Source organism: Perca flavescens, chromosome 7, assembly GCF_004354835.1.
Source record: "Perca flavescens isolate YP-PL-M2 chromosome 7, PFLA_1.0, whole genome shotgun sequence".
Classification (NCBI taxonomy): Eukaryota; Metazoa; Chordata; class Actinopteri; order Perciformes; family Percidae; genus Perca; species Perca flavescens.
In genome coordinates, this window is record NC_041337.1 from 32731638 (window position 1) to 32751806 (window position 20169).

The 20169-nt window shown below is 43.2% G+C and overlaps 1 protein-coding gene across 1 annotated transcript in view; it reads left to right on the top strand.

Moving 5' to 3' along the window:
• The first annotated feature begins 15631 nt into the window (after positions 1–15631).
• The window catches only part of atp2b3b (ATPase plasma membrane Ca2+ transporting 3b), a 55421-nt gene continuing 50883 nt past the window's right edge, over positions 15632–20169 (top strand). The window contains exon 1 of the mRNA XM_028582907.1: positions 15632–15691. The gene's annotated coding sequence lies outside the window, so the exon portion shown is untranslated. The remainder of the gene's footprint in view (positions 15692–20169) is intronic.

The following is a 20169-nucleotide window of genomic DNA, read 5'->3' on the forward strand; positions in this document are numbered from 1 at the left end:
CGCACGCGCACGCACACACACACACACACACACACACACACACACACACACACACACACACACACACACACACACACACACACACACACACACACACACACACACACACACACACACACACACACACAGTAGTTTATTTGGACTCAATTCCAAAGACGCTGTCCTGCTGCCCTAAATACTGGCTAATTTCATTCATTAATATCCCTGAGGATTAATAAAGTTCTATTTTATCTTAGAGAGTGAGGTGTGTATTAATCTGCTGCTGAAAAGACTCCAGTGTCCCATTGTTGTTTTTCGAAATGACTTAGGCTTTAAAAAAAAGAAATTGAAACTATACTTTTAAATTTACAAAAAAACTACAACAATGGGCTTGGTTGAGCTCCAGACAGACTGGGAAAATCTTATGGTGCTTTTCCATTACATGGTACCTACTCGCCTCGCCTCGACTCTACTCGCCTTTTTTGGTTTTCCATTACGAAAAAAAGTCCCTGGTACCTGCTAACAGGTACTTTTTTTAGTACCTCCTCAGTCGAGGTTCCAAGCGAGCTGAGGCAAGCCGAGAAGGTGACATGAAACCCTGCAGGCTGCTGATTGGTCGGAAAGAAGCGTCACTGATCACTGCATTGCTAGCGAGAGACGGCATTTTTAAATAGTTTAGCCAGCGGTGTTTTTTTGCTGCCGGAGGCTCCACGCAGAGCTTTCTCCATAGCATACAAGTGGCCTGATGGTTATACTGGTGCGCTGGTGTGTGGAGGTGTGATGTGTGTGTGTCGAGTCGCCGTATGTGTGTGTGTGGGGAGCTAGTGAGCGAGGGAGAAGTGAGAGAGTGATGGCGATTATCTCCGCAGCGAGTAGCGACTCTAGAGTCATATATATGTGAGAGAAACAAAGCGAGTAGCGACTCTAGAGTCATATATATGTGACCACGGTGGGAAATCTGGAGCAGTAAACGTTAACTATCTCTTTGATATCATGTTGTTTACGGAGACAGAGAACAGTGAAATGCGTCGGGGATATGTCAATGGGAAAAGCAAGCTACTAAGCCACGCCCACGGCAGTCGCTATGACGACCAGCCACGCTGAGGCGATACTAAAATCTGCAATGGAAAACGGACGCACAGCAAGTCGAGGCGAGTAGAGTCGAGGCGAGTTGAGCAGGTACCATGTAATGGTAAAACGCCATTAAAGTATTGAGAGAAAGACTAACACACTGTTGATAGATATTTAGAGGTGCTCTAAGTGATGTCCCGTGTATCTGCTAGCTGCCTGTCCCCTGAACACACTGTAAAAAAACATCTCCTCACTATCTGCTATCTGCCTGTCCCCTGAACACACTGTACCAAACATCTCACTATCTGCTATCTGCCTGTCCCCTGAACACACTGTAACAAACATCTCACTATCCGCTATCTGCCTGTCCCCTGAACACACTGTAACAAACATCTCACTATCCGCTAGCTGCCTGTCCCCTGAACACACTGTTAAAAACATCTCCTCACTATCTGCCTGTCCCCTGAACACACTGTAACAAACATCTCACTATCCGCTAGCTGCCTGTCCCCTGAACACACTGTTAAAAACATCTCCTCACTATCTGCCTGTCCCCTGAACACACTGTAACAAACATCTCACTATCCGCTATCTGCCTGTCCCCTGAACACACTGTTAAAAACATCTCCTCACTATCTGCCTGTCCCCAGAACACACTGTAACAAACATCTCACTATCTGCTAGCTGCCTGTCCCCTGAACACACTGTACCAAACATCTCACTATCTGCTATCTGCCTGTCCCCTGAACACACTGTTAAAAACATCTCCTCACTATCTGCCTGTCCCCTGAACACACTGTAACAAACATCTCACTATCCGCTAGCTGCCTGTCCCCTGAACACACTGTTAAAAACATCTCCTCACTATCTGCCTGTCCCCTGAACACACTGTAAAAAAACATCTCACTATCCGCTAGCTGCCTGTCCCCTGAACACACTGTAAAAAAACATCTCCTCACTATCTGCTATCTGCCTGTCCCCTGAACACACTGTAACAAACATCTCACTATCTGCTAGCTGCCTGTCCCCTGAACACACTGTTAAAAACATCTCCTCACTATCTGCTAGCTGCCTGTCCCCTGAACACACTGTTAAAAACATCTCCTCACTATCTGCCTGTCCCCTGAACACACTGTAAAAAAACATCTCACTATCCGCTAGCTGCCTGTCCCCTGAACACACTGTTAAAAACATCTCCTCACTATCTGCCTGTCCCCTGAACACACTGTAAAAAAACATCTCACTATCCGCTAGCTGCCTGTCCCCTGAACACACTGTTAAAAACATCTCCTCACTATCTGCTAGCTGTCTGTCCCCTGAACACACTGTAAAAAAACATCTCACTATCCGCTAGCTGTTTGTCCCCTGAACACACTGTAAAAAAACATCTCACTATCCGCTAGCTGCCTGTCCCCTGAACACACTGTAAGAAAACGCGGTCTGTGTAGACAGCCCAGGCTCCACAAATGGCAACAAAAGCAAACTGCGCCAACCTGCACCACCAAACATAACAAACAGTCTTCCAGCGTTCCAGCCAATACCCCACAAGAAGGATTTGGGGGTGGGGGAGTTAGTGCGCGGAAGGGAGGGAGAGGGGACGGGATGAGGAGGAGGAGGGAGGGACGAGCTAGCCTCGTTTTGTTTGAAAATACTTCAAACGTCAACAAGAAGTGCCGTCACCCAACATCGCTTGGAGCACCTTTTTAAAGAAGAAAATAACCCATACGAAATATTCAAGCTACAACACAGCATCTCGCTCCTGTGGAAGAAAGGAAAGAGACTTTCCTTTTTGAAGAGACTTTAATTGTTCATGTTTTTATCAAAGATGTATGTAAGACATGATTGTGCGGTTCCTGTATTGTTGACTATGGTCTTCCTTTGTGTCACAGTTGAAGTTTACTTGGTATATTTCCTATTGTATGTAACTCAAGGAGTGATATTAAAAAAATATTGACAATAAAGGGAAAGTCCAAAGTCTTTAAACGGTGTGGGGGATCTTTCAGATAATAATAATAATAATAATCCAAAGGAGGATTCTTCAATACAAGAAGGCTTTGTTCTGAATTACAAAGTAATGACCATTAGGGCTGCACAATATGAGGAAAATATGCAATAACGTTCAAAATCACAATAGCGATATTGCTTGAATTAAATAAACCGATATTAAAATACTCAGTTCTGCATTTCTGCTGCTTTCAGTATTCTACTTAAATACAACAAACTGCTGAATTTAAAACAAACAAAAGGAAATCATTTCCAACTTTCTTGTATTGAACAAATTAAACACTGAATTGAATATAGAAGGCACCAATAAAAAAAGTGCATATAATAAATAATAAGCAAAAATAAATCAGAGTGTCTTTCGCGATGTGTCGCAGCCTTTCGAGATTTGTTTATCGCGCCAGTTGATATTGCGATGATGATAAAAAAAATTCTATATTGTGCAGCCCTATTGACCATGTATCTAATTTTCTATAGTTTGCTCGTGCTTCTTTTTCTGTAATTTTCCATATGTATGAACTTACTGTACTGTACATGCAGGTGTATATATATATATATATATAATTTTGTTTCTTTTCTTTTCTTCTCCTTTGACCATGTTTTTTACATAGATACGAAACAGAACAAATACAATGGTTGTAAAAAAAAAAAAAAAAAAAAAAAAAAAAGAATCAGTCGGAGGTTCACTTGTAGATCAGCTCCAGATTAGCCCATCTGTGAACACACCTGTGTGTAACAGTGTGTAACTGTGTGACAGCCCAGGGCTTAAAGCCCTGTTAGCTGAGTGGTGGCCCCAACTCTGTAATACGATTGGTGTAAGTGGAGTGGGAAAACAGAAGTGTTATGGTACACCTTGTCCTGCTTTATTTTAACAGTGAGAATGTTTTAGGGGAATGTAAAGAAACAAAGATATATAACACTGCCGGAGTGGTGAAAGCCATACCTGCTGTTTATCAGAGAACAAAAATGTTTGACTTTTGTCTGCCTGCAAAGAAGAATACTGTAAAAGGTTGTTATAATAAATCTTCTCTTTTTTTTTAAAAGATGATTTTTTTGGGGGCTTTTTTCCCCCCTTTATTTCAGAGTGATAGTGGATAGACAGGAAAGGTGGGAGATAGATGGGGGATGACACGCAGCACAGGGCCGCAGGTCGGATTCAAACCCGGGCCGCTGCAAAGGCCTCGGCCTACATGGGGCGCACGCTCTGACTGGGTGAGCTGGAGGCCGCCCGGTTTTCTTCGCTTTCAGACTGATGTAATAAAGTGGCGTATGTATGACACACGCCAATTCGTATGCCATTTTGGCGTGTTATCAAGATGCATAATCGCTTTTTAGCGTGTTTATCAACGCAGTTAGGCCGCCATTGACCTATTACGTGTGAATTTTCGCCGTAGCGAGTAGTTAAAGGGACGCAAGTAAAACACAGGACTTTCACCCAGAAGAGCCGGGATTGTGTCCCGCGTGTGGCGTGTGACGTTGTTCTCGCGATACCACGCAACGTGGCGACGCCACGTGGTGTGTATGATTACATCCGCTGTATACAGCGTAGACACACACGTGGAAAGCTCAAAATGTGTACAGATAACACGCCATTTGGCTTTAGGAAAGTGGGCGTGTATGTTTACGCAAAATCATGATGCCATGTTCTCTCTTTACTGTACCGTTACCTGTTTCTTTTTAGCTTGTAAAATCAAGTATATCTCGTGTGTGTGTGTGTGTGTGTGTGTGTGTGTGTGTGTGTGTGTGTGTGTGTGTGTGCGCGTGCGTGCGTGTGCATATGATCAACACTGACACATCTGAGTCTCTTTCTACGTTCCCTCTCTCCTCCTCATGCAGCCTTTCTTCACGGGACAAGAGACATTGCGTGCATCCCAATATCATCATGTGTCATACAATATTCCTCTTCCTGACACATTCTCTCCATCTCATCTGTCACTCTACTCTAACTCCTGTTTTTTTTTTTTTTTCCCTCATGTAGCTGCTGGGGAAAAATCTGGCTGTCTTTCTCTACGCTGCTCATTGGCTCCATTCCTGTCATCCTCTCGCCACCTTTTTTTTTTTTTTTTTTTTTTCTTGCCATCTCCATCTGCAGCTCCTTTTCCCTTCCATCTCCCTGTCTCCCTTTCTCACCCTCTCCCTAATTCCTTGTCTTCCTTCGTCTCCTCCCTTCTCCCTTTCTCTCCTCCTCCCTCTGTCTCCCTAATGTTATATTAATAATGGAGAGGGTGCATGTTCAGCCAGACTTCATGAATTAACAATCAGATGGGAAGGAGTACGGAGGAAAGGAGTAGGGGCAAAAAGAGAGTGACATGGACGGATGAGAGGTGGAGAGGGTAAGGCGAGGATGGACGCAGGGGTGAGGAGAAAAATTTGGTGAAGAGGAAAAATGGCAAGTGAAGGAGGGGAGCTCTGATCGCCTCTCCGCTGTTTGCTTCTGGTCTGCTTACGCATCACTTCAGCCTTCACTCTGGGCTTGAGGGGAAGTCAGAAGGTCACACACATGACCAGCTGTGTGTGTGTGTGTGTGTGTGTGTGTGTGTGTGCGTGTGTGTTTACGTCTCCGTGTGTGTTTATATCAAAATGACAGTTTGGGATGTTAATGTTATATCGGGCTTGCAGTCTAGGAGTTGAGTGCCCTTGAACTGATAAGAGCTCTGCAGCCTTCAGCCTTAGACATATTAGACATCAACCAAGTGCTCATAAACACTCTAAATGGCTAATGCATAGACAATAGATTTAGGAAAGCGTCTGTGTGTGGGTATGTGTGTTCTTAGTATAGAGGCATGGAGCAGAAAAAGCAGTTTACATAATTCATATTCCACGTGAACAGAGAGATGGATCGATGGATGGGTCAGCAGACAAAGCTATCAAACCATCAGTCAGAAGTCTATCAAGACAAAAATGCACCTTTTTTACCGGCAAACAAACATCTCCTTTTAGAGATTACATTGGAGATCTTAAAGGGACAGTTCACCCCAAAATTAAAAATAAATAAAAAAAATCCTTTTACCTGTAGTGCTATTTATCAGTCAAGAGTCTAGACTGGGAAAACTCTCAAAACAGTCTAGACTGTTTTGGTGTGAGTTGCCTGGTGTTGGACATATCGGCCGTAGAGACATATCGGCCTTTCTCTCCAATATAATGGAACTCTGGTACTCATCTTGTGGTGTTCAAAGAGCTAAAAAGATATATTTGAAGAATTCAACAGCATGCCTGTACTCAAGATAATGACCAGACCTGGTTGTTAGCAGTTTAATGTAGCAACTATTTTCTTTTTATCCTATCACCATGCAGAAGGAAGCATACTCAACAAGACTAAGGCTGTCTCTTATTACCAAGTCTCTTATTTGATATTTCTTCACTTGAACCGGATGTCGTTCTGGCCCCCCTTCATGAAGGCTGTTTATTCCAACCCCAAGGAAGCGACCATTGAGGATGGAGGAGGGATCTCCGAGGAGCTATGAGCGAGGATACACAAGCGCAGCCTTCACGGAAGCTGTGCAGCTGAATGCGGTTGCTAACTCCGCCCATAAGGCTGACAAATTCATGTGATGCTTCAGAGGAAAGCACATTTCATCCCTCTAAAAACACATTTCCTTGACTCCTCTCTTCTCCCATGATTTCCTTGCATCTCTCCCATGCTTCCTCGGTGATAGGATGCGAGGTAGGGAAGCAAGTGAAGGAAACGTGGATGCAATTTAAGCTCGATGGTATTTAAGCCCCCACCGTCGACTTCAAGGCAGCGCTGCGACCTTCGACTTTAAGGCACCCAACCCTAACCCTAACCCTTGCCTAATCCTAAAATTTGGATTATTCACTGATGTCCAGTGATCACCGGTTAATGAGACAGCGTTTGCACTTTGCAGCAGTTCCAGTGTGGCTGCTTTCTCCGTGGAGTACAGGCTGTGTATGTGTGAAACTACTGTCCCCCCTCAACCACTTTAAAAGTAAACTTTCCATTCAGAGCAATCCCGGAAGTGGAACGTCGTGGACATAGACTACATCTACGATTATACAAGAGTTTGGTTTTACTGGTGCATTTGAAATCTGGAAAACTAACCGCTTAGCCGCCCGACTGAGGGTAAGGGTCAGAGGCCTACCTGGCGTCCGTCGGCGCAACGTCAAACAGCGTTGACGCTCAGTTGACAGTTCATTTGTTTGACATTCAAAATGCGAATATAACCTTAACTCAAACTCCGTGAGGAAACGTCACAACAAGTCAGAAAACACCATCCTCTTGAGCAGTCTCTCACTGAGCTCTTCCACCGCAACATGTGTTCTCTCGAATCTGCTTCATTTCCACTCCATGACTCTGGTAAGCCACACCCACCCCAGTCCGGTGGCCAATAGAAACCAACAGGTGGATTATGATGTGACAATACATATATATTGGAAAAAGCTGTAATAGAGGTATAGCAAAAGTTAAACATAAACTCTACTGTAAATGAACATCATAAACAACTTTGTCTTAAACATCCAATAACCAGACTTCAGTGGTGTATGTAAAAGCATTTCACTTGTATGTGTGTGAGGTTTTCAGTACAGTATGTGAATGCGTTTGGTTTCCCATGTGAGAGGAAAAGTGCATGGTAATTCTGAATAATGTCCCTAACAGCCCCTCATACCGGAGTGTCCTGTAACCACACCCAGCAGTGACTCTGAAGTACACTGCTACGCCACTGCAGCAAGGTGACAAAAAACAAGAATCTCAGCTGCTGTTGAGTAACTCTTTAACATTGAATGCTGTTGTAAAGAACTGAAAGCACATGCTTTTTTTTTTTTTTTTTTTTGAAATGAAAAAAAAGGAACAGGAAGAAGAAAATCTTATTGTACCTGTCACTTATTTGTGCACATCAATCAGTCAGTGGTGGAATGTAACTAAGTACATTCACTAAAGTACTGTACTTAATAGGGGTGTCACAATTCTCCAAATCCTCGATTCGATTACATTTTCGACTCGAAGGTCATGGTTCGATTCGATTCTCAATTTTTACTTCTTTTTTTTTGTACCACACTACATTGTCAAATTTAAAACATTTATTAACAATGTAATGTAACAATAACTTATAACTTGTAACACTTATAACACCTGCCATCTTGTTCTCTTTTGTAACTGCAGTCTTTTTCACAGAAGATGACATTCAAGTTCACAACAAAACAAACAAAAAACAATAAAACAGCCATGTCCATAGTCTTCTCTGAACAATTAAGAGTCTTAACAAACTATTTCCAAACAGTTGAACATATACCACACAGATTAACTGCCGTGTTAGTCGTGCTGCCAGTGGAAGAATATGGTACACGCCAGAGATGGGGACTCAAGTCTGACACTCGGACTCGAGTCGCACTTAAGCCGCACAAACAGCTAACTTCAGACTTGACTTGTGACTCGACCCAAAAGACTTCAGACTTGACTCGGACTCGATCTTTGAGACTCATCAACAACCTGTTTTTCATGCAATTATTGCTTTTTACATCTAAATTTATTAATTTATTTCTATTTTCTTTTATTGGTGCATAAACGTTGGGGAAACGTGTGACGAGCTGCATGTCCTCTGCCCTTTGCCATAATGTGCAACGTAAAGGCCGTTTTGCAGGCGCCGCGTCCGAGCTTACATCAAAATGACGTAGATCTCGCTGGCACGCACCACTCTATTTTTTTTCAGCGGCGCGTGACAAAGCCGAAATAGGAAGCCTGAACGAGCTCGAGAGTAACCGGATGCCAGGACTCTCAGACTACAATTCTCTCTTGTAAACTTACATTACGGCAATGCTGCTGCCAGTTCTGCCGTTGTTTACCTTTTTCTTCTTCTTCTAGTCCGTAGAAAGAGCAACGTCGGTAGCCTTTGCTAATTAGTGCCACCGCTGTTCAGGAGAAGACTGCAACTAGAGTCGGGTATAAATAGTAACGGCGAGCCCATGACGTCACATTTGCACGCGCCAGCTGGGCTGCGGCGAGTATACCCCATGTTTAACACATGCACTCACATATCAAAAAATGCATTGAGGATGGTGACACCAAGTCCTCCCGGAGTTGTGCCTTTTGTCATTAGTTTTGCTTTCAATAACTTCGTAAACAGTGGCAGTAAGCGAACAGCTACATGCAAGGTGTTTGGCACCAAGATAAATGATGCCGGATCAACAACGCCGAACTTCATCAGGCATCTCAAAACGCACCCAGATAGGTCAGTCACTTGCTAATGTGAAAGAGACATTACATTTAGCATATATCATCACAGGTAAGGCTATTAAGTGAACAAGGTGTACCTGGTCCATCAAACACTGGGCCGTCTTGACTGTCTTAATTCTGCACATATTTCTGTTACTGTAGTCCTATTTACTATTTCATTATTTCATCCAAGCGTGGCGCAGCGGATCCGTGCGCTCTGTCACCTGCCGTGGAGACGCTGACCTCACTAACCTCTCTGGCGTTGGACTCAGTTTCACTGAGCGTACTAAAACTTATATTCTAAGTCTAAGAATATAAATGGCATTACATCAGTGAGATCAAACTGCTTATTGTGCGTAATTTGGACATTTCACATGGTTTTATTTCAGTTAGCCTAATAGCTGGTTTGATTTGCTTTGAGAGATGATTTTATGGAAAGTACCCCATGCCAATCTCTAGGTATGGTGAAGGGTATGTGATGATGTGGGGGGGTATGGTGAAGGGTATGTGATGATGGGGGGGTATGGTGAAGGGTATGTGATGATGTGCGGGGGGGGGTATTTTAATTCCAAAGGCCAAGGGAACTTTATCAGGATGCATAGTATCCTGGATCCATGAAATAACTGGCCTTTCAAAATAAAAATCTGCCTGCCTCTATGGGAATTTAACATAGGGGTGTACTCACTTTAGTTGCCAGCGGTTTAGACATTAATGGCCGTGTGTTGAGTTATTTTGAGGGGACAGCACATTTACACTGTTATGCAAGCTGTACACTTAATACTAATTTATTCAGTGTTGTCCCATTAAAAGATATAATTAAATATTTAATATGTGAGGGGTGTACTCACTTTTGTGAGATACTGTATATATATATATATATATATATATATATATATATATATATATATATATATATATATATACAGTATGAATGGATGTTAATCAATACCAGTCAAAGAAGAAAAGCTAAGTCCTGGATGATTTTAAGGTAAGCATGTGAAAGCAGTTTCAGTTAGTGTTAGCCTGGTTTAAAATGCCAGTTAAGTGTGTTTTAAACAGATGTAATGTCCCTTCACTCAGCACAAAATGTATATATAAGTTGGCCACTCTACTTCTACTCTCAAAATTCTAATTCTTTCCAGATGAGGTGTTTGCAAGGAGAAGGAGGACATTGTTGTCTATATTTGTAGAAATAATAAAATAGATTAGTGCCCATCCACAAAGAACGTATGTCAGATTTTCAGTTAATGTTCCTCTGGGAGATGGTGTAAAACAGGTAAAGATAAGAGGAGGGAAAGATAAAACCAGCAACAAAGCTCTTCATCAAGATGTGTGTGTGTGTGTGTGTGTGTGTGTGTGTGTGTGTGTGTGTGTGTGTGCCTGCATGGACAGGCAAGTCTGTGGTTCATCTCCCCGCGTGTAGAGGATATCTATTAATAAGTTCATCTGATTCATCTTTAAATACATTTCTCCTCGTTCTCCTCACACTGGCTCACTGCATAACAAGCTTTGACAGTAGCGAGTTGGGTAAAGCCATGCATACGGATGAGGGGGTGGGGGGGTTGTCATACGTGTGTGTGTGTGTGTGTGTGTGTGTGGCAGGGCCTGCAAGAAATGAACGTATGATTATTTGTTCTTCAGCACCAGGGAGTGCTAGCTTTCAGCACAACGGACAGCGCCTCGGGCCTCTGCTTGTTTGGGCGTGTAGAGAAGAGAAGGAAGGGTCAGCTGCTTCTAAACACTTTGGCCAACACTGGCTTTATTCTCCCTGGTCTGCAGCAACGGAAGTACATTTCCAGGATAATTATTGCCTGACATCCTGCGCGTGGCTCACACGCCAGACGTCCTTCACTTTCCGCTCTCTGTGTGTTGTCGATCTCAAACTGAACTCTGTTCGCTTCAGGAAACAACAACAAACTTCGAGCTAGCGAGCTGCACGTTGAAAATGGCAAGTTTTGAAGAAAATTTGGATCGTGCAACAAGGCAGGCCTGCTTGGTTCTTTCGGGGGATGATTGTAAAGATTTACAAAGAATATGTTTAGGGCATTTCCTCTCTAACTGGGAAGTTTTGACCCATTGGTGGGATTGCTGTGGACAAAATACACCCGGTGATACAATGTTAGGAGCAAATTATGTTTAACCATGTATCCAGCTAATTAAAATAGCTCACGTAACTGTATTGTGTCATCAGTTAACTTTATTATATTATTATATATTAACATTTAATATTGGATGTGTCATTTTCTTTTGCAGGGTGCAAATGTTCCACCAAAACAAATTCCTTCCAGAGACTATGTTGCAGAGCCACAGGCGCGTCCGGAGCTTAGCACCGCCCAAGACGATTGTTATTGGTTTAAAGAAATGCAAACAACCCAGAGTGTTTTTTTCTCCTATGCTGGAATGTATGTGTTGTGTAGCCAGACCTTACTCCACAATGCTGTGGAGATCTGGCAATGCAACACTAATTCCCCGAGACCCATGAGCTGTGGAGCAAACAATTACCTCCCAAAGTAGGGACCCAATCCTCCAGTGCTCTTGAGTACGCTTCACAGTGTTCCCGAAATTAAAAACCGAACGCGCCAAATGTGAGTACATTTTGCCATTGGCAGGTGAAACTGTCAATCTACCTGCCACGTTGGTGGGTAGCCAATGAGAATTGAGTGATTCATTAGTTGTTTTTTGGCACTGCTCTTTCACATTTCAACCAAGTCCGCCATTTCCTTGGATTTGAGCTAAAAAATGTGGCAGCACATTACTGGCAAGCAACAAAAAGATAAGGATGACTCAAAGAAAAGTAAAAGAAGACGTTTTAATACCAAATGTGACTGTTGAGTTGGCGATAACGGCAAGGTTTGCGAGTGGCTGATTTACAACCGCAGTACAGAACAAATGTACTGCAGTGATTGTCATGTGTATAGCTCAGAGCAAGCACAGTTAAATCCTTTTATGATTGGGACTGAAAACTTAAAATGATAAGCAATTAAGGACCACAAGTCATCAAAAAGCCTTTATGAGGCAAAAAAATAAATAATTGGCTGGTAAAAAGCCACAGTGGCAGGTGGATTTTAAAATCCACCTGCCACACTGGCTGATGGCCAAAAAAAGTAAACTTCAGGCCCTGGTCCCTAGGTATAGTAAATGTGCCGTTTTTGAACTGCACTTCACAGAGTTCACTTGTCAACCAAACAATGTGTCCAACAAGGTTGAGGTTTAATCGGTGGCACTCTTTGTCTTTGAAGAGTCAGTGCACATACAAAGCATCCATTTCTTTTAATGTCATTGTAACGGCTGTTTCTGCTTCCAGAAATGTAAAACTCATCTCCTCTTGTGCCCCAGAGGACTTCTCCTAGAACTACAACTCATAACAACAAATGGAAAAGTTTTTATTAACTGGATACATGTTGTATCACAAATGTGTTCTTCAATCAATATATAATGTACATATAAATGTTGCAGGTTTGAATTTCACTAAGACTTACTAGAAGTTAACATAAAGGTATAAAGTGGTGGACAGTTACTCATGTGTGATTCTTTATACTTCTATTCCGCTACATTTAAGAGGGAAATATTTTACTTTTTAATTCATACATTCAGTTACTTTTTAACATTCTACATAAAGACATATGATAAGAAAGATGAAACCTGTGGCCCTATAGAAGAGAAGTGTCTCAGATGTCTATGAGTTGTTAGCAGTTTCACCAAAGAGACATTTCCCCTTGTTTCATTTAAACAACTGGTCGAGGTCGACAGAGATATAATTATCCAAAATTTCACAAAAAAGTCTAAGAAAAAGTCTACAGTCTAAAATAATGAATGTGAACAAATGTGTGTAGCAGTTTTTATATTTTATATGAAGTTTTTTAATCATACATTATTCATCTCTAGACCCCTTAGATTTACTCTGTGACCCTTTAAGGGGGCTTATCCCCCAGGTTGGGAAATACTGAGCTACTGTATATACTGTATACAAAGTAATAAAAAACTAACTTCACCTTCTTCTCCACGTGCTGCTTTCACTTTAATGCATCACAAGTACTTTTGATACATTGATAGCCTACTTTTTACAAGTAGGATTTTGGGTGAGGGACTTTAACGTATAAGTACTTTTACATGGTTGTTTATTAAAGAGATAGTTTATAAAGACGTTCGTGTATACAGGCAGGCGCCATCTTGGGAAAACAGTCAAGATCAGTCGAACGCCGAACGCCAAACGCCGTGCTTGAGCTATGTTACTGGTTACTGGTTGCACGGCGTTTGTCGTTCGACTGGTCGTGCCTGTTTTCCCAAGATGGCGCCTGCATGTATACGTGAACGCTACAGTCTTTATAAACTATCTTTTTAATAAACTGTCTGTACACTTACAAAGTTCTCAATGCTTCGGTTTACATGTAGGGACCCTCAGTATGCTCCCGTGGAAGTGCGGTGCTATTTTGAGCCTTGTTAGTGGTATAGAAATAGAGATTTGTTGTTACTTTACATTGATACCAAATACTGGAGTGGGGGGTGGGGGGGTGGGGGTGGTGGGAAATCGATACAGCATAGTATTGCGATATTTTCCGTGGCAACACCGTATCGATAGAGACGCCAAATATCGATCTATTGTTATATACTGTATATGTTGGTCAGTTTGTCTGCTTGACAATCCCATTTTGCAGTGAGATGATCAAAACATCTTAAAACAAACATCTTTTAAGATAAAACAGATGTTGACAAAGTTTCCTTTTGGGGACATAAATTGAAACTATGAACATTTTGAAGTTGGAAAATTGCATTTTATCGCAGAATATTGCAAAATGTTTTAAATCGCAATGATAATGTATCGTGACATAAGTATCGTGATGATATCGTATCGTGAGGCCTCTCACCCTTAATAAATACCCTGTGGAGCTGGGCTTGAAAGTTTCATTGTACAGAGCTAGGGACAATATTCAATACTACCGTCATCATAATTTTTATGATTCATAATTGTTGAATTATGAAGAACAAAACAACCATGACGTGCATTAAAGACACACGTTACCATCATATGTCATCACAATTAAATTAAATACAAAGCAATTGTTTTTGGAAAAGTACAAAAGTGGGCGCCTGGGTAGCTCACCTGGTAGAGCACGCGCCCATCTATAGAGGTTTACTCCTTGACGCAGCGGCCGCAGGTTGAACTCCGCCCTGCGGCCCTTTGCTACATGGTCATTCCCCCTCTCTCCCCCTTTTATGCCTTCAGCTGTCCTACATAAATAAAGGCCTAAAATGCCCCCCAAAAAAGAAAAGTACTAAGTGTAGGCTATACACAGTAAATAAATAAAATAAAAAATATCATGATCAATGCTTTACATTGAACATAGTCTGGATCAACGCAAGTACATACGTAGTTATACCTGACATCTGGCGCCAGATGTCCCTCACATTCAGCTCTCTGTGTGAAATTGGAAAGTTTTGAAGAAAATTTGGATCGTGCAACAAGGCAGGTCAGCTCGGTTCTTTCGGGGAATGATTGTAAAGATTTAAAAACCAAATCTATCTATCTATCTATCTATCTATCTATCTATCTATCTATCTATCTATCTATCTATCTATCTATCTATCTATCTATCTAATACATTTTTTTCAATTTAAAAGAACATCATAAAGTGAGCTACAGCACAAAAAGCTTGTTTGGGATCATTTGCATGTCGGTGTTATTAGTGTTTGAAAAAGATGGCTCGAAATACCGAAAATACCAACTGCTAGGCCTAATTCCACACAGAAATCGTACACTGCGGTGTGCCTGGTGTCGTCATCACGCTGCCGAGTAGGTGGGGGTTGACGTATACAGCAGGCCCCACCACCGCCCCCCCCCCCTTCCCTCACTCGGTTTTTCTCGCGGATGCTGAGACCGAGCTCCTGTGCGCGCGGGCTCTCGCAGCAGTGGCTCAACCCCTCCTCCTCCTCCTCCTCCAAAGATGTCGCATGAGCTTCTCCTCTCACCGCGGCTTCTCTTTTCTTTTTTCCTTTTCTTTTTCTCCCAGTGCCCTTAACAGTTAGCCTAATTCTGTCAAATTAGCAACTCTCGCCGCCGGGAGCAGCTAGCTAGCCCTCGTCTAGTCACACGGACTGCCCCCCCCCTCCCCTCCCTACAACGGAGGTGTTTAAACCTCTACCCGGCGCATCCTCTCTCTCCCTCTCTCTCTCTCTCTCTCTCTCTCCTTCTCTCTCTCTCGCTCGCTCCTCAATCGCCGCAGAACTTCGCCGACAAACCCGTCAGGTGACCGCGCGGAGCGGAATATTCATCAGCACCGTCGTCGTCTTTCATCCCTCCACTCCTTTCGGACTCCAGGCAACCGGAGCAGCCGCAGCCCCGGTCCCCGGTCCCCCCCTGTACACTCTCATCCGGTTTGGGACATTCTCCTGCTCCACGCACACGCAGATTAACGGGGATTCTGCCTCCCCGCTCGCGCGCTGATGCTGATGTCCTTGAGCTTGGCCTGCACGGTGAGTCGGTGAGTCCGTGCGTGCGCCCGCGTGCGTGACTGTTATTTACCCCCGGGCGCCCGAGCGTCGTTTTTATTAGAGAAGATGCGCTGTGATTCATCTATAGCACGTATCATGGATGTTTGTTTAACTGCAGAATGTTCAGCAGGCCCTAATGTGGTATTTCTCATCACAGGCCTTAGACAGCTGTAATAAGAGCCTATACAGTGGGCATACCATAATTCCCTGCATGGCAAACAGCGCTATGACATTATGAGGGTGTATGTGTGTATGCGTGTGCGCGCGTGTACGTGTGGATGTGCTTGTGTTGAGCTAATGATACGTATCCATCCATCCGTCCATCCATCCATCCATCCATTCGTGTCCTGTGTCAGTTGATGATGCGGTGCCGCTTGCCGCTTGCTTTTCCCGGGCGCCGGGGCGCTATGTATCAGGCTATAAGGTATTAGGTATCAATTGCGTTGTTTGTCTCGGTTACGGCACGTCGCACCTGCAGCGCTGAGCTGCGGGGGTGTCGATTTGATCTGGTAATGATCTCTGGCCGGAGGGACTTTTCATAAGTCGTCCTGTTCAGGCTCGGTTTGAGTTGGGCTGAGCGGGCCGGCGGTGGTCGGGCCGGTAACCTTGCGGAGGGACATAGGGTAGGCATGTGTGGCGCACCATCACTCTCTTTTCTCCTTGCATCTTTAGTGGCCCACAGTGTAGTTTCTCGGCATTGATCAGGACCTCCTGTTGTGGCCATATATGTGATGAGGATGAGGATGAGCAGAGGGATGAAGCTCAGGCACGTCTGAAGGTGACCAGGAAAGGTCGTTTTGTATGCACTGTTTCATGGGGCCATTCCTGCAAACAAGTGCTGCACAGTCTTGCTGGCAATTGCAAGAATTAAGTGTGTGTGTGTGTGTGTGTGTGTGTGTGTGTGTGTGTGTCTTGCTTATGGGTGGAGGTGGAGGTGGATAGTGGCTCATGTGGGATAGACACGGGACACTGATAGTGAGAGTGTGTGTGTGTGTGTGTGTGTGTGTGTGTGTGTGTGTGTGTGTGTGTGAGATGGAAGAGAGATGGATACATCTGTGGTCAGTCTTAACTCTGACTTTTTCCCTTTCTTTCTTTCTTTCTTTCTTTCCAAGTCCAATTGAAGCTCCTCCCTTTGTCAAACTGTTACCATCATCATCCTCGTCGTCATCATCATCATCAGCAACATCCAGTTGCTTTAATGTGCTCTACACAGTAAATGCAGATATCTGTGCCTTGTTGGCTCCTGTAAGTGTGCTATTCCCGCTGGGCATTACAGAAGTGTTTTACTGGCGCCGGGCCAGTGATGGCAGGTAGCAGCCCAGATACAAGGGCCCTGCCAGAGGTGACCCTTCAGATGCCTGTCGAAAAGTAGGACTGCAGGTGCACAGGTGGACCGCAAGCTAGCTAGTGTAGGCGGGGGGGAAGAAATACTGAAAAGTTCACACACACACACACACACACACACACACACACACACACACACACACAGAGCAGTAAAGGAACACTGTCACCTATGATGACAATTGTGTGCACAAGAAGTACAGACAGGAACACACGAATGCACGTATACTTGTTAAGTCACATGTGCTCAAGTGTGCAATTATGTACCACACACACACACACACACACACAAACACACACAAAGTCGCAAAGCATACGAGGCCCTGCTGGCCTAAAATCAAATCCCGTGAGGACCTTCTCTCTCGTGTGTTCCCCTCTCTGTTCCCTTCTTAACTTTCTTGTTTCTGCGATAAAGAGGAAACCCCTGAGGGAAAAAAGTGGGTTTTTTTCTTAAAAAAAAAAAAAAAACAATCAAATTGAATCGACCCCCCCCCGAGGGATAGTGTGCTGAGAAGCAGGGCTAGCATTCAGGATAAATGGGCAGGTCACTGATGATTGTGGTGACCTTTTGTCTGAATCTTTTCATGTTGTGTGTGTCATGTCAGCGATCATTTAAGTGATGTCTCTGGGCATGAGTGTAGTGTCTTTTTGTGTACTATACATTCGTGATGATGGTATGCTGTGGCTGAAGGGGACTGTATTTGTGTGCATGTGTGTGTGTGAGAGAGAGAGAGAGAGAGTAAGGAAGGCATAACAAATTGTGTGACAAAGTTTTTTGTGCAATTACGTAACACGGGCTCACATGTGCGCATACACATGTGCACTGTGCACATCAAAGCTCTAAGACAAACAGAAAGACACGGTCAGAGTTAGTTGCAATAGTTGGGAGGCTTAACAGAAGTGCTTTTTCCTGCGTGAGCGTTATAAAATCAGACAGAATCTGTGAGTAAGAGACCGGGCAGGGAAGAAAATGCACACTGGCTGATTAAATAAATGATTGCAGTAGCAGGAAGCAGATAGACAAGGATAGCGACAAAATAAGGGAGTCAGAAGAGAGGAAGAAGAAGATGGTAAAATAATAACAAGCAATGACACAACACAAACCAAGGCATGTCAAAAAGGATAGATAGATAGATAGATAGATAGATAGATAGATAGATAGATAGATAGATGGGAGACCAGGCAAATAAGAAAAGATGGAGCGAGAGGAAGCTTCAAAGGCAGAGCAGGGTGACTCAGTCATAAACTAACACTCTCAGTCAGGATAGAGGCATGGTAGGTCAGAGAGGAAATAAAGGGAGGGAGAAGATGCAAGAGGCAGACAGAGCTATGGGAGAGTGAAGAGTGGAGAGGAGGGAGGAGAAAAGGAATTAATGATGAGACTCTGTTCTTCTTTCATGCTTATCCTTATGTAAAATACCCTGATAAGGCAATCACAACATGTTGTGCCGTGTGTGATGCTGAGAATATTTAGTTACAGGCAGCTCTAATTGCTCGTGTGAGAAGAAGCTTGCTTGGTCCCACTCAGTGTGGCTGAAGTTGCTGTTCTACTAGGCGGTTGCTGAACGCTATCGGTGTCAGATTTATTGTAATTAAATCAGTTCCAGCGATGGGCCGAAATGTTAAATCAGTGATTAGGAATTATTATTATTTTTTTTTAGGGGATTCGACAAGAGCAGCTCACTTCAGATAAATTCCATCTTTTGGGTCTCACAAGCCTTTTATTAGACTGAACCAATTAAATGTGAAGTAATCGCACCTGCAAGGCATGTGGATGTGTCCAGGCATGGCATGATTTGTGACAAAGGACGTACCTGGTTTGAAGTAGCATTACAGTACCTGGGTTAACATAAAGGAGCATGGTGGTAAAAATCTTTATTTTTAAGAAATCCCATGAAAAAAACCCAAACCAACAATACTAAATTATAAATGATATTCAGAACACGAATATAGCAGCAAACTATTTGCTATGTAAAGATGTAGTGGGGTAATGGCGTGCTGAGCAGAGAATGAAGTCAAACTCCCTCTGTGTGTGTTGGGATCTGAGCTTCTCTGTTTTTTTTTTGTGGTTTGGTAGCCAGGCTGACGGCGCAGGCATCTGAGCGCTTCCCTTTAAAACTGTTGGCCCTCCCCGTTAGGGCTGCACAATTAATCACAATTTTATTTTTGGACTAGTGCAACATCCAAATCGTGCAATATTTGTTAAAGGCTAAATATGTGTCAAACCATTCTAAATGAAGTATTGTGGTGCTGCAGAGATGTCCCAGCCTACAAATCGTATTCTACAGTCTAAATCATTTTTAGTTTGGTATAGATCCTCGCAAAAATCACACTCTAATCATTTTAATTGTTTAAATTTGAATATTTTTCAATGAAAATGAGAATGATGATACAAAAATGATCTTTCCATCCAATATTGTGAATCATATCGCAATCGCGATATCAGTCAAAAACAATCGCAATTTGATATTTTCCTCATATCGTGCAGCCCAACTCCTTGTTTCTCCCTCCCTCCTCCGCACGGCACAGCAGTGCTGCTCATACAGAGGTTACCACTGATAACGTCGCAGAAGCAAAACTCACTCACCCTCCGATTGCCCCCAAAATTCCATTCTCCAATTTTTCAATTTGCATTTAAGACACTACTACTCCATCCACGACACAGCACTTAAAGCAAACTCACTTTTACAGCTAGTTCACCCGTTCATCTCTTTTTTTCCTTCTTCCAAAACAGCCAGGAGTGGAGTTTTCTTTAAAACATAATTATGACTGGTGTGATAACTGCATGCCCAATTAATCAGAGCATACAAGGCCAAATTGACTCCTAAGTAACCACATTGCAAAAGCTATTTTTAAACAGAGTCCGACCCAGTCAGTCTACATAAAAACCCACCAGTGCTACATTCACTTCCAGCTAACTTCACAGAGAACAATGACGGCAGAACAGCATCACCGATCTATTCCAGGGAAACTCTGGCAACGGGAAACACTGATGAAACTGCCAACTAGATTAATTTGCTTGTTAATAGAAGGCGGCGGAACACCATTCCGGATCGTACTGGCCCACTTTAACCCCTACAGTTAATATCAGATGAAAAATGTTATAGCTTTATTGCACT